General features: G+C 40.4%; 1 long non-coding RNA gene across 2 annotated transcripts in view; it reads right to left on the bottom strand.

Annotated features, from left to right (window-relative positions):
• LOC136884390 (uncharacterized) overlaps positions 1 to 9,971 on the bottom strand; it is a 130,013-nt gene extending 120,042 nt beyond the window's left edge. The window contains exon 1 of one of the 2 annotated variants that reach the window (XR_010861356.2): positions 9,813 to 9,971. This is a non-coding gene — a long non-coding RNA (uncharacterized lncRNA). The remainder of the gene's footprint in view (positions 1 to 9,812) is intronic. The other variant, XR_010861355.2, reaches the window with a different exon arrangement.
• Positions 9,972 to 13,444: the final 3,473 nt, after the last annotated feature.

The following is a 13,444-nucleotide window of genomic DNA, read 5'->3' as shown; positions in this document are numbered from 1 at the left end:
GGCACCAAAAGAGCTAAATATGGAACAGGGAAAAATGGTGATGGTGGTGATTATTCTTTAAGAGGAAGTACAACTGGGCAACCTTCCTCTATATAACACTAATCAGAGGGAAAAATGGAAGGGGTCCGACACTTCGAAAAATGAAGATATCGGCCAAAGGAAGATAAGTTCCGCGAAGGGCGTGAAAATGAAAGACTCCCTAGCCCTCGCAAACCTAATAGCGTCGGGGTCGGAAAAGAACAAGAGTCGACCAAGGGAGGTCAGATAGGATAGATGAAAGCGAGGAGCCTGGCACAAGTAAGTGGAAGCAATGCCAGGACTCAGCTGAGGGCCTCGTGGTCGCCAACCCACGCTCCAAAGTTCAGAGCCCCTGAGGCCCCTTTTAGTCGCCTCTTACGACAAGCAGGGGATACCGTGGGTGTTATTCTAGAGCCCCCACCCATAGGGGGAGGACAAATGAAAGTGAGGAGCCTGGCGCAAGTAAGTGGAAGCAGTGCTGAGAATAAAATGGAAATGGCTTACCATCTAACCAAGGTGTATTTAAAAAAAAAATTCTGACACTACCACACAGTCATTCGTCCGGAGGCCCTCTATGCAGTGGAGTGTCTTTCAATGAAAAGAAAATGCTTTATTGGGAAACTTTGATCAATGAAAGAATAATTTTGAGGAAACTTTTGGGCCCCATCAAAGACAAAGGTGAATATAGAAGACGGCACAACTGGGAGCTCTGTTCCCACGTAGGAAAGATAAACAATACGATGCGGAAGAGGAGGATTGTTCTCTATGATCACGTGAAAAGAATGGGCCGTTCAAGATCGAGCGAGCGGATCTTCTTGTAGCCTACTTCCAGTGTAAGAAAATCTCTACAAGAGGCGGGCATCACACATGATGATATCCTGGAGTGCAAGACACGTAAGAAGAAACGTCAAGACTACAAGAGTTTCCAAGAAAAGCCGAAGCTGAAAACAGGGAAGACGTGGACCAAAGAAAGAATGGAGCAACAGCGGAAATGAATGCGGGAATACTGGGCAAATATTAAAGCTCGGGGAAGGAGACAGTTGAAATTACCTGGTGGTGGTGATTATTGTTTTAAGAGGAAGTACAACTAGGCAACCATCCTCTATATAACACTAATCAGAGAGAAAAAATGGAAGGGGTCCGACACTTCGAAAAATGAAGCTATCGGCCAAAGGAAGACAAGGGTCACGAAGGGCGTGAAAATGAAAGACTCCCTAGCCCTCGCAAACCTAATAGCGTCGGGGTCCGAAAAGAACAAGAGTGACCAAGGGAGGTCGGATAGGATAGATGAAAGTGAGGAGCCTGGCACAAGTAAGTGGAATCAATGCCAGGACTCAGCGAAGGGCTCCGTGGTTGCCAACCCACACTCCAAACTCTTAATAAACTTAACCATGATCATTTAAGGAGCAAAAAGAAGAAAAGAAGAAAAACTTGAAGATCCTAAATTTATATAGTATTCTCATTCAGTTCAACCAAAATTTTATGGTGGTTGTAGTGGTGATTATTGTTTTAAGAGGAAGTACAACTAGGCAACCATCCTCTATATAACACTAATCAGAGGGGAAAAGGAAGGAGTCCGACACTTCGAAAAATGAAGATATCGATCAAAGTAAGACAAGAGCCACGAAGTGCGTGAAAATGAAAGACTCGCTAAGCCTCGGAAACCTAATAGCGTCGGGGGGGATAAGATTTGACCAAGGGACGTCGCATGGGATAGATGAAAGTGAGGAAACTGGCACATGTAAGTGGAAGCAATGCCAGGTATCAGCTAATGGCCCCGTGGTCGCCAACCCACGCTCCTAAGTTAAAGTAAGAGCCCCGTTTTTTTTCTACATAATATGTGTGGTAGACTTCTACTTCGTTTTCCTAATTGTTTAATATGTATTTTGTGCACAATAATGTTCACAGTTTCGGTGAATTACTACTTACTGCAGTTCTGTACATGTTAATGCCTCTCATATTTATGCCTCAAAACTCCCCTATTAAGGGTAGTTTGAGACTTCATGCCATGTCTGTTTATGAATCATTTAGCATTTGTTAAATGTCTAACTTTTTTGAAAAATATCTAATTCAGAGGAAAGTATAGAGAACTGACTGCAAGAATTGATCAGTGAAAAAAATCAAAAGGCTTCTTAAGGCTACCCCTATTATAATATACCAATCGTTTAGATTCACTATGGTCGAATGCAGTGTTGCCAGGTCTAGAAATATAAAACATCGGTAGATTGTACGTAAAAATTTCGGGAGTTTTAATGAAAATGTCAGTAGTTTCTCGAGCACTAAACTGTTATACTATAACTAAATTAAAGATTGCAATCGTCATTTGAATTTATTATGAGAAAAATATACAATTTCAGTCACCCGCACTCTCTGGCCACTCCTTCTTCTTCTTCTTCTTCTTCTTCTTCTTCTTCTTCTTCTTCTTCTTATTATTATTATTATTATTATTATTATTATTATTATTATTATTATTATTATTATTATTATTATTATTATTCCTCCTGTAGATGTGGTTATTTATCTGGAGTAGAAACTGTGTGGCAATTTTGAAGTCGTAGCAGTATGCAGATTTTGTATTCTGCATGCGGGTCGGTGATTTCCCTTCCAATGATGCAGTCAAGCACGAGTTTTGAGCTCAATAAGAGCGGAGAGATTACGTAATTCGAGCCTAAAAGGAATGCGAGGAAGTACCTAACGAGTGATACTATATTATCGATAAAACATCACGCAGTGAGACGAGGAAAGACTTTTTCATTACAAATATATTATGTACCATTAATAATTATTATTCATTTTCCTTAAATTTGCAGTAGAAGAAATTTCGGGGATTTCTTCGTTTTTCTTCGTGTTTCCTGACGTGTTGCATAAAAAAAGGGAGATCTCTTGAAATTTCGGGAGACCTGGCAACACTGGTCAAATGTTCATTATAACCGAGTTCGCTATATCCGGAGTTGACTATATGTAATAAAATTGAACTAAACCCAATTTCGACTTATTGTATAGCTAGTCCTAAATAAACCTGAAGTATAAAGCAAACATTTGTACTGTACAGACAAAATTTAAGAAATGCATTTACAATGGATATGACCCGGTGAGTTGGCCGTGCGGTCAGGGGCACGCGGCTGTGAACTTGCATCCGGGAGATAGTGGGTTCGAATCCCACCGTCGGCAGCCCTTTAAATGGTTTCCCGTGGTTTCCCATTTTCACAACAGGCAAATGCTGGGGCTGTACCTTAACTAAGGCCACGGCCGCTTCCTTCCAACTCCTAGGCCTTTCCTATCCCACCGTCGCCATAAGACCTATCTGTGTCGGTGCGACGTAAAGCAGCTGGCAAAAAATACAAAGGATATGTAGCCATTCACAGAAATATTTTGAACGGATTGCATGGCAGTAATAATAATAATAATAATAATAATAATAATAATAATAATAATAATAATAATACCAACTCTAATTTTTATTTGTTTTACGTGTGGTGCTTTGGCAAACCGACTTCGGGTCGGATGAAATGCATACATATACTGTATCTTCATTATAGACCCTTATGCCATTCAGCGGTCAGTGTGCAAGTCTCTGTGAGGTGGTGGCGGTGATTATTGTTTTAAGAGGAAGTACAACTAGGCAACCATCCTCTATATAACACTAATCAGAGAGAGAAAATGGAAGGGATCCGACACTTCGAAAATGAACATATCGGCCAAAGAAAGACAAGGGCCACGAAGGGCGTGAAAATGAAAGACTCCCTAGCCCTCGCAAACCTAATAGCGTCGGGGTCGGAAAAGAACAAGAGTTGACCAAGGGAGGTCAGATAGGATAGATGAAAGTGAGGAGCCTGACACAAGTAAGTGGAAGCAATGCCAGGACTCAGCTGAGGGCCCCGTGGTCGCCTACCCACGCTTCAAAGTTCAGAGCTCCTGGGGAGGTGGTGGTGGTGGTGATTATTGTTTTAAGAGGAAGTACAACTAGGCAACCATCCTCTATATAACACTAATCAGAGAGAGAAAATGGAAGGGATCCGACACTTCGAAAAATGATGATATCGGCCAAAGGAAGACAAGGGCCACGAAGGGCGTGAAAATGAAAGGCTCCCTAGCCCTCGCAAGCCTAATAGCGTCGGGGTCGGAAAAGAACAAGAGTTGACCAAGAGAGGTCGGATAGGATAGATAAAAGTGAGGAGCCTGGCACAAGTGGAAGCAATGCCAGGACTCAGCGAAGGGCCCCGTGGTCGCCAACCCACGCTCCAACGTTCAGAGCCCTTGGGGCCCCTTTTAGTCACCTCTTACGACAGGCAGGGTAATAATACCAACTCTAATTTTTATTTGTTTTACGTGTGGTGCTTTGGCAAACCGACTTCGGGTCGGATGAAATGCATACATATACTGTATCTTCATTATAGACTCTTATGCCATTCAGCGGTCAGTGTGCAAGTCTCTGTGAATTTACTAAACGCTGCCATAATCTGCTATTTGTTAATAGCTCTCTGGCCTCGTTTAGTTCTTTCTTATCTTTAAAACATTACAGATTAGAAACGGAATCTAAACATTGTCGTCTTTTTGTCTCCCTCTACTTCTCTTCCCTCCAACACCGAGCCTATTATTCTCCTAGTTGACCTATCCTCCTACATTCGCCTCACATGACCCCACCGCCGAAACCGGTTTATGCGCACAGCTTCATCCATCGAGTTCATTCCTAACATAGCCTTTATCTCCTCATTCTGAGTACCCTCCTGCCATTGTTTACACCTATTTGTACTAGCGATCATTCTCGCTATTTTCATGTCTGTTACTTCTAACTTATGAATAAGATATCCTGAGTCCACCCAGCTTTCACTCCCGTAAAGCAAAGTTGGTCTGAAAACAGACCGACGTAAAGATAAGTTTCGTTCGGGAGCTGACTTCCGTCTTACAGAATACTGTTCATCGTAACTACGAACTCACTGCATTAGCTTTACTGCACCTTGATTCAATCTCACTTACTATACTACTATAACCTGGGAGAACACATATCCTGTATACTTGAAAAAATCTACGTGTTCCAGTTTTGTATTCGCAACCCGACAATCTCTTCTGTAGGTGTATCTTCTTCCGACATCAGTTTAGTCTTGGAAAGGCTAATTTTCGTATCATACTCATTGCACGTATTTTCAAGTTTCACTATATTAGATTGCAGGCTTTCAGCACAGTTCTGCCATTAATACCAAGTCATCGACATAGGCCGAACTACTTAAATTTCCTCCTAAATGAATCCCTCCCTGCCACTTCATATCTTACACACACAAATAAACAATTAAATTGAAATAATACGCTGAGTGCCTCAGTCATTTGAAAGATCGCTCGTCAGAAACATTATCACCTACACGAAATTAGTGGAGGAGGCTCATGGAAGTTCAGACATAGAAATACACTTATGATTTTGAAGTGTTCGATCTTATCGCCCGTCAAGTATTCCAACTCAAAGCGAGAAAGGAAATACGAACTTCCCTGCTGTAACGTAGTTTCCCCATTTCTCGTGAATCACCGCAGAGAAAGTGATGGTAACCTTCAAACTCTTCGTCTGATGTAACGTTACTTCATAGAGAAAGTGGGCTTAGTGGAGTGATGTTACGTTAATATTAGGACCATCAGGAAATGAGTTGCATGGCCCTCTCATAAAAGAGTGTATGAAGCGTGAATACAGAAGCGGATATTTCAGCCGCCCAACATGCTAATAACAATGTATGCATATATATTTTTATAAAAGGACTTCGTAATTTAATACTGTAATACTAATAATAATAATAATAATAATAATAATAATAATAATAATAATAATAATAATAACACAACACTACAACACAGTAGTGAAACCAGGGTGCCTGTATGCCAGCGAATGTCTAGCACTGAACTACAAGCTTGAAAAATTATAAATATTAGAAAGAAGAATTATAAGGAAAATATTAGGTCCTCTAAGAATTGCAGAGTTTTGGAAATTAAGAAGTAACAATGAAATTTACCAGAACATAGAAAACATATACGAAACAATAAGAAAAAGGAGATTGCTATTTCTTGGACACATTTTCAGAATGGATGACAATAGACTAACTAAACGAATCTTCGAGAATCTTTGGGAAAAGAAATCAACCACCACCTGCATTCAAGATGTCAAGAAAGACCTGAAAAGGAACAACATACGAGAAGAAGAATTATTGGAAAGAATGATTTTTAGGAAGAAAATCTTACAAACGGGTGGATTTCAGGGAGGAAGGTAAAGAAAACAGGCATAAAGTGGACTGAAGACAGGAAACAATGAAAGAATACTGGAAGAAAAGGAAAGAACAACTAAGGAGAAAGAATAATTGAAATTGTAACGTGGTCCTTAGATCGCCGGAACGCAATAATAATAATAATAATAATAATAATAATAATAATAATAATAATAATGATAATAATAATAATAATAATAATAATAATAATAATAATAATTACCTGGTACAGTAACGTCAAGAAAGACTGGGCCTACGACCAGATGACGCGCACAACCGAGACCTTTTCAAAACAAGCATGGTGACTTTTTGGACCTTCTAGGATGAGAATTGGACAACTGGTCCAAAGTGGATCGAACAAAAATTGAATGAACGTCATAATGTACTGTATAATGAAATTTTCCGCGGTCCCTAGTTGGCCTATTAGCGAATAAATAAATAAATAAATAAATAAATAAATAAATAAATAAATAAATAAATAAGTAAATAAATAAATAAATAAATAAATAAATACTGTTATTTGTGTAACCCTTCTTCAATTGCCGTGGATTTTAGGAAACGCCATGAAATCGGAATTTTGTCCAGTATGAGTTCTCTAACAGTGGTGGTGGTGATTATTGTTTTAAGAGAAAGTACAACTAGGCAACCATCCTCTATATAACACTAATCAGAGGGAAAAAAATGGAAGGGATCCGACACTTCGAAAAATGAAGATATCGGCCATAGGAAGACAAGGGCCACGAAGGGCGCGAAAAGGAAAGACTCCCTAGCCCTCGCAAACCTAATAGCGTCGGGGTCGGAAAAGAACAAGAGTTGACCAAGTGAGGTCGGATAGGATAGATGAAAGTGAGGAGCCTGGCACAAGTAAATGGAAGCAATGCTAGGACTCAGCTGAGGGCCCCGAGGTCGCCAACCCACGCTCCAAAGTTCAGAGCCCCTGGGGCCCCTTTTAGTCGCCTCTTACGACAGGCAGGGGATACCGTGGGTGTTATTCTACCGCCCCCACCCACAGGGGGAGAGTTCTCTAACATCCAGAGAACATTTAAACACTCTTGGGTATCGCCGACCTTACCCAACCTCCCAAATCGATTACCCCAGATTCAATTCCAGGTTAGTTAGGATGGGAATTTCAGCAGGACCAGCTGATGTCGAGAGGAAGGCTATTTGGCTTAAAATCTAGGCTGAGTCTTGGTGCTCCACCGTGACCTAGAGCCGTGGAAATATAACGCTTATATATTATTATTATTATTATTATTATTATTATTATTATTATTATTATTATTATTATTATTATTATTATTATTTCTGTTGTGATTATTTTATGAACCACTGACTACTTCCACATTTTTCGGAGGCGCTAGAGTTACCAGAAATTTGTCCCACAGGAGGTTTTATTTTTCATGTTCTGGTGAACATACTGATACGAGGCTAGCATATTTAAGCACCTCCACACACCACTGGATTGAGCCAAAATCGAACCCACCACCATAGACTCAGAAAATCTCTACTGTCTGAAACACTCAGCACGATTTTTTCTATGGTGTACTGTTTCCTTTACAGGGGTGGACTAGCCGATGCGGTGAGGTAGTGGTGGTGGTGATTATTGTTTTAAGAGGAAGTACAACTATGCAACCATCCTCTATAAAACACTAATCAGAGAGAATAAATGGAAGGGGTCCGACACTTCGAAAAATGAAGGTATCGGCCAAAGGAAAACCAGGGCCACGAAGGGCGTGAAAATGAAAGACTTCCTAGCCTTCGCAAACCTAATAGCGTCGGGGTCGGAAAAGAACAAGTGTTGACCAAGGGAGGTCGGATAGGATAGATGAAAGTGAGGAGCCTGGCACAAGTAAGTAGAAGCAATGCCAGGACTCAGCTAAGGGCCCCGTGCTTCAGTTAAAGCACTATTTCTAAAGGTATACTCTATAGGTGTAAAGGTGGTGGTGGTGATTATTGTTTTAAGAGGAAGTACAACTAGGCAACCATCCTCTATATAACACTAATCAGAGGGAAAAATAGAAGGGATCCGACACTTCGAAAAATGAAGATATCGGTCATAGAAAGAAAAGGGCCACGAAGGGCGTGAAAATGAAAGACTCCCTAGCCCTCGCAAACCTAATAGCGTCGGGGTCGGAAAAGAACAAGAGTTGACCAAGGGAGGTCGGATAGGATAGATGAAAGTGAGGAGCCTGGCACAAGTAAGTGGAAGCAATGCCAGGACCCAGCTGAGGACCCCGTGGTCGCCAACCCACGCTCCAAAGTTTAGAGTCCCTGGGGCTATAGGTGTAAATAGTACTAGGTTTATACTCATTTCATGGTTAGTTTTCCTTTTATATTTGCCTGTAACTTTGCAGATTATATAAGCACACGGTCGTTTCTTTAAAGTCACAAAACGTTTGTCATTAATATTATATTCTAAGATTATGATAACTCTCATTGCTCTTGTAAATTTGTTTGCCTGTACTCTATAATTGTTATAAAGAATTTCCCAGTATTAATGTATTAGTTTTGTTTGTTTTCATGTCTCTGTTACGGGACAAAGTTTTGTATCATACATTGAGAAAGTATACTATGAAAACCACCTGTAATTGTAGTGTGAGATCTGTCGGTGGTGCAGAATAAATAAATAAATAAATAAATAAATAAATAAATAAATAAATAAATCAATAAATAAATAAATAAATAAATAAATAAATAAAATCTAGGGGGCGTTTGATTAGTATTTTAAAAAGGATATTCGAAATATTTCTAGGCGCAGAACATTTAAATTAATGGCCTCAGTATATTCAGACCTTCACCGAGGATTTGCAAAATTGGAAATAATCACACAGTTTTTTTTATGAAATGTAGCGGCCTGTAGCGGCTTTTAGAGCAATTTACATGGAGTCACTTCGCTGTTTATGATATTCTAGAAATATTTCTAGACGCATAAATTTTAAGTGAATGGCCTCAGTAAATTCAGACCTTCACCAAGGATTTGCAAAATTGAAAATAATCACCCATACTTTCCATACTACGGCGGACTTTAGGGGAATTTATAGGGGGACACTTTGTCTTTTTTATCTTTTGCAAAGAAGTTAGAAATATTTCTAGACGCAGAAATTTTAAATTAATGGCATCAGTATATTCAGACCTTCACCAAGGATTTGAAAAATTGAAAATAATCACCCAGGTTTTATGCCGCGGCCTTTGGAGGCATTCACAAGGGGTCGCTTTACATTTTTATTTTTTTGCAAATAAGTTAGAAATATTTATATATACGCAAAACATTTAAATTAATGACCTCAGTATATTCAGACCTTCACCAAGGTTTTTAAAAATTGAAAATAATTACCCAGTTTTTTTTTCATACTACAGCGGCCTGTAGAGGAATTTACAGGGGGTCACTTTGCTATTTTTGATTACGTTTTTGGAAAGAAATTCGTAATATTTCTTGATAGTAAAAAATTAAATTATTAGCTTTGAGACCTCCAACGAGTGTTAGTGAAAGTAATAGTCGGGCCGTCGCACTATCAAAAGTAGATAAATATGTTACACAACAAAGTCACTCACCAAGGTGTTAGCATTGCCCATGTTAATCGCCCACTGAACGGAACTCAAGTGAACACCACGACGCCACACGAGCCACTGACAGTCCGGTACGTATTTTCCCACAGTTATGGCTGCCTCTTCTGTTCAATGTTTGTGTCTATGCGTTGGAGGTCATTCAAACACATTGCTGCTGCAGCCGCTGCTCTTACTACAACAACAAAAACTCCTGCCATTTCAAGGGCTTCCAGTTCGGAGTGTCTAAACACACGTGACTATATTTTATTTCGCCTTGCTTCATTCCGATACTGTCTTGGAATATTCGAGTGGGGTAAACACGAATCCTACTGCATCGAATGTGTTCGAGAGTCTGTTCATAAATTTCAAAAAAAATGAAACTAATTTTATTCTTCAAAATTTTCCATCGTCGTTCTGCAATTTTATAATATTAAAAAAATTGATTTTGTGTAGAGCGAAGCTGATTTTAGGGTATTCAAGACATTCCTGTGTTTTATTGACAGTCAACTGATTATACGTACGAAAAATTAAAAATAGAAACAAGTCCAAATCGAAATAATAATAATAATAATAATAATAATAATAATAATAATAATAATAATAATAATAATAATAATAATAATAATGCATTTACAACAAAAAATGCCTTTCAATCTTCACCAAAATTTGACATTACAACACTGTGATCAAACCTGAAATACTATACGCAAGTGAAACACTGGATCTCCACAGGAAAACAGTACTCGAAGACATCCTGAAAGAGGAACGTAAAATCATCAGAAAAATTCTTGGCCCAAAACTGACTGACGAAGGAAACGGACTGCAGTCTCGTACAAAAACCGAGGAGCTCTCAAACCTTGCGGCCGACATCAGAAAAAGACGCCTGAAATTTTACGGACTGAGGAGGGGGACTTCAAGAGGAAGTACAACTAGGCAACCATCCTCTATATAACACTAATCAGAAGGAAAAATGGAAGGGATCCGACACTTCGAAAAATGAAGATATCGGCCAAAGGAAGGCAAGGGCCACGAAGGGCGTGAAAATGAAAGACTCCCTAGCCCTCGCAAACCTAATAGCGTCGGGGTCGGAAAAGAACAAGAGTTGACCAAGGGAGGTCGGATATGAGAGATGAAAGTGAGGAGCCTGGCACAAGTAAGTGGAAGCAATGTCAGGACTCAGCTGAGGGCCCCGTGGTCGCCAACCCACGATCCAGAGTTCAGAGCCTCTGAGGCCCCTTTTAGTCGCCTCTTACGACAGGCAGGGGATACCGTGGGTGTTATTCTACTGCCCCCACCCACAGGGGAGAACAAGTGTTGACCATGGGAGGTCGGATAGGATAGATGAAAGTGAGGAGCCTGGCACAAGTAAGTGAAGCAATACCAGGGCTCAGCTAAGGTGGTGGTGGTGGTGATTATTGTTTTAAGAGGAAGTACAACTAGGCAGCCATCCTCTATATAACACTAATCAGAGGGAAAAATAGAAGGGATCCGACACTTCGAAAAATGAAGATATCGGTCAAAGAAAGACAAGGGCCCGAAGGGCGTGAAAATGAAAGACTCCCTAGCCCTCGCAAACCTAATAGCGTCGGGGTCGGAAAAGAACAAGAGTTGACCAAGGGAGGTCGGATAGGATAGTAGAAAGTGAGGAGCCTGGCACAAGTAAGTGGAAGCAATGCCAGGACTTAGCTAAGTGCCCCATGGTCGCCAACCCATGCTCCCCAAGTTCAGAGCCCCTGGGGTGGTGATGGTGATTATTGTTTTAAGAGGAAGTACAACTAGGCAACCATCCTCTATATAACACTAATCAGAGAGAAAAAAATGGAAGGGGTCCGACACTTCGAAAAATGAAGATATCGGCCAAAGGAAGACAAGGGCCACGAAGGGCGTGAAAATGAAAGACTCCCTAGCCCTCGCAAACCTAATAGCGTCGGGGTCGGAAAAGAACAAGAGTTGACCAACGGAGGTCGGATAGGATAGATGAACGTGAGGAGCCTGGCACAAGTAAGTGGAAGTAAGAGCCCCTGGGGCCATTTTAGTCGTCTCTTATGACAGGCAGGGGATACCGTAGGTGATATTCTTCCGCCCCCACCCCCAGTGAGAGGAGGTTATAACAAGACTTTCCAGGTAATTTCTTACAGTTTTGTCCTGGATCCAGACGTAAATAAATTTAATCGTGCACACTTTCGTCCATTAACATAGTTCGGTTGTAAATTTGAAAATTCGCCGATATAGAATTGGGCTGAAATTGAAGCCGTGAATATTCTTCAGTTCATTTCAAAAGAGCTGAAGTCGTATGTGCTCATATGTTCTCTAGAGATCCAGTACAAGTCAGATTAGGCAATACTGGATGAATATGGAAGATGGGATGGATCGTTTACGACTGTGCCCAGCAACACTCTCCAGATGTCCAAACATATCCGAAATGGTTACAGTAAACACCCAGATGGATCATGGTAGAGAACGATTATTTCCCGATTTCTTCAAACTAAGAAATGAAGTTCATAAAAATATGTTCTGGTGTTTTGCGTAAGGCACCTTTTGATTGCTCCAAAGCAATAATTGCACCATGTTGTGTAGTCCTGACGCTCAACGCATACCCATGCGGCAGTCCTGATCTCAAAACTTGGCCCGCCCTAGTGATAATGAGGGTTGTCAGTTGGCCTGTCCTGGTGATAATGAGGGTTGTCAGTCGGTTACTTTTTTCTGGACACAAGGGGGCGCGTGTCGTTTAAAAGGCAAGTAAGCGCTGTCAAGAGCAAGGTTGTCACATTTTGCATCGATTATTTAAACATTTTAGCATTTAATTTATTCTAAAAACAAACCCGTTCAGAGGTCGCATATGTTAGAAGAAAGAAATAAAGAAAGAAAGAAAGAAAGAAAGAAAGAAAGAAAGAAAGAAAGAAAGAAAGAAAGAAAGAAAGAAAGAAGGAACTGGCGAATAAACTCTGCAAAGAACTTTCAAATAGCCGTAAATGATGGTCATGAGCAATTTTAAATATAAATAGCAAGACTGCCTGAATACAATGCTTGAATTCATATCAAAGTAAATCTATTAAGATATTACTTTTATGCAGATAATATCAGTGTCTCGCTTTCAGTAAGGAAAGGAAAAGTAAAATCATGAATTAAGGACTGGAAGAAGAAGGAGAAAAAGAAGAAGAATACCGAGCGAGTTGGCGGTTCGTTTACAGGCGTGCAGATGTGAGCTTGAATTCGGGAGATAGTGGATTCGAACCCCACTGTAGGCAGCCCCGAAGTTGTTTTTCCGTTGTTTCCCATTTTCACACCAGGCAAATGCTGGGGCTGTACCTTAATTAAGGCACGGCCACTTCCTTCCCACTCCTAGCCGTTTCCTATCCCATTGTCGCCATAAGACCTATCTGTGTCAGTGCGACGTTAAGCCAAGTGTAAAATAAGAAGAAGAAGAAGAAGAAGAAGAAGAAGAAGAAGAAGAAGAAGAAGAAGAAGAATATAGGCCTTAGCTATGTTGTTCTTCGTTAACGTATTCGTATGCTTTACATATCAGCCGTTGACTTTGCTTGCTTAAAGTTTGTCTCCTTCCTTTTCTTCGCAGAACAACTACTATTACTACTACTACTACTACTACTACTACTAGGTTGAGTATCACTTGTGGGCAC

The sequence above is a fragment of the Anabrus simplex genome, chromosome 12 (assembly GCF_040414725.1).
Source record: "Anabrus simplex isolate iqAnaSimp1 chromosome 12, ASM4041472v1, whole genome shotgun sequence".
NCBI classification, from domain to species: domain Eukaryota; kingdom Metazoa; phylum Arthropoda; class Insecta; order Orthoptera; family Tettigoniidae; genus Anabrus; species Anabrus simplex.
This window is presented reverse-complemented; position numbering and strand designations above follow the sequence as displayed.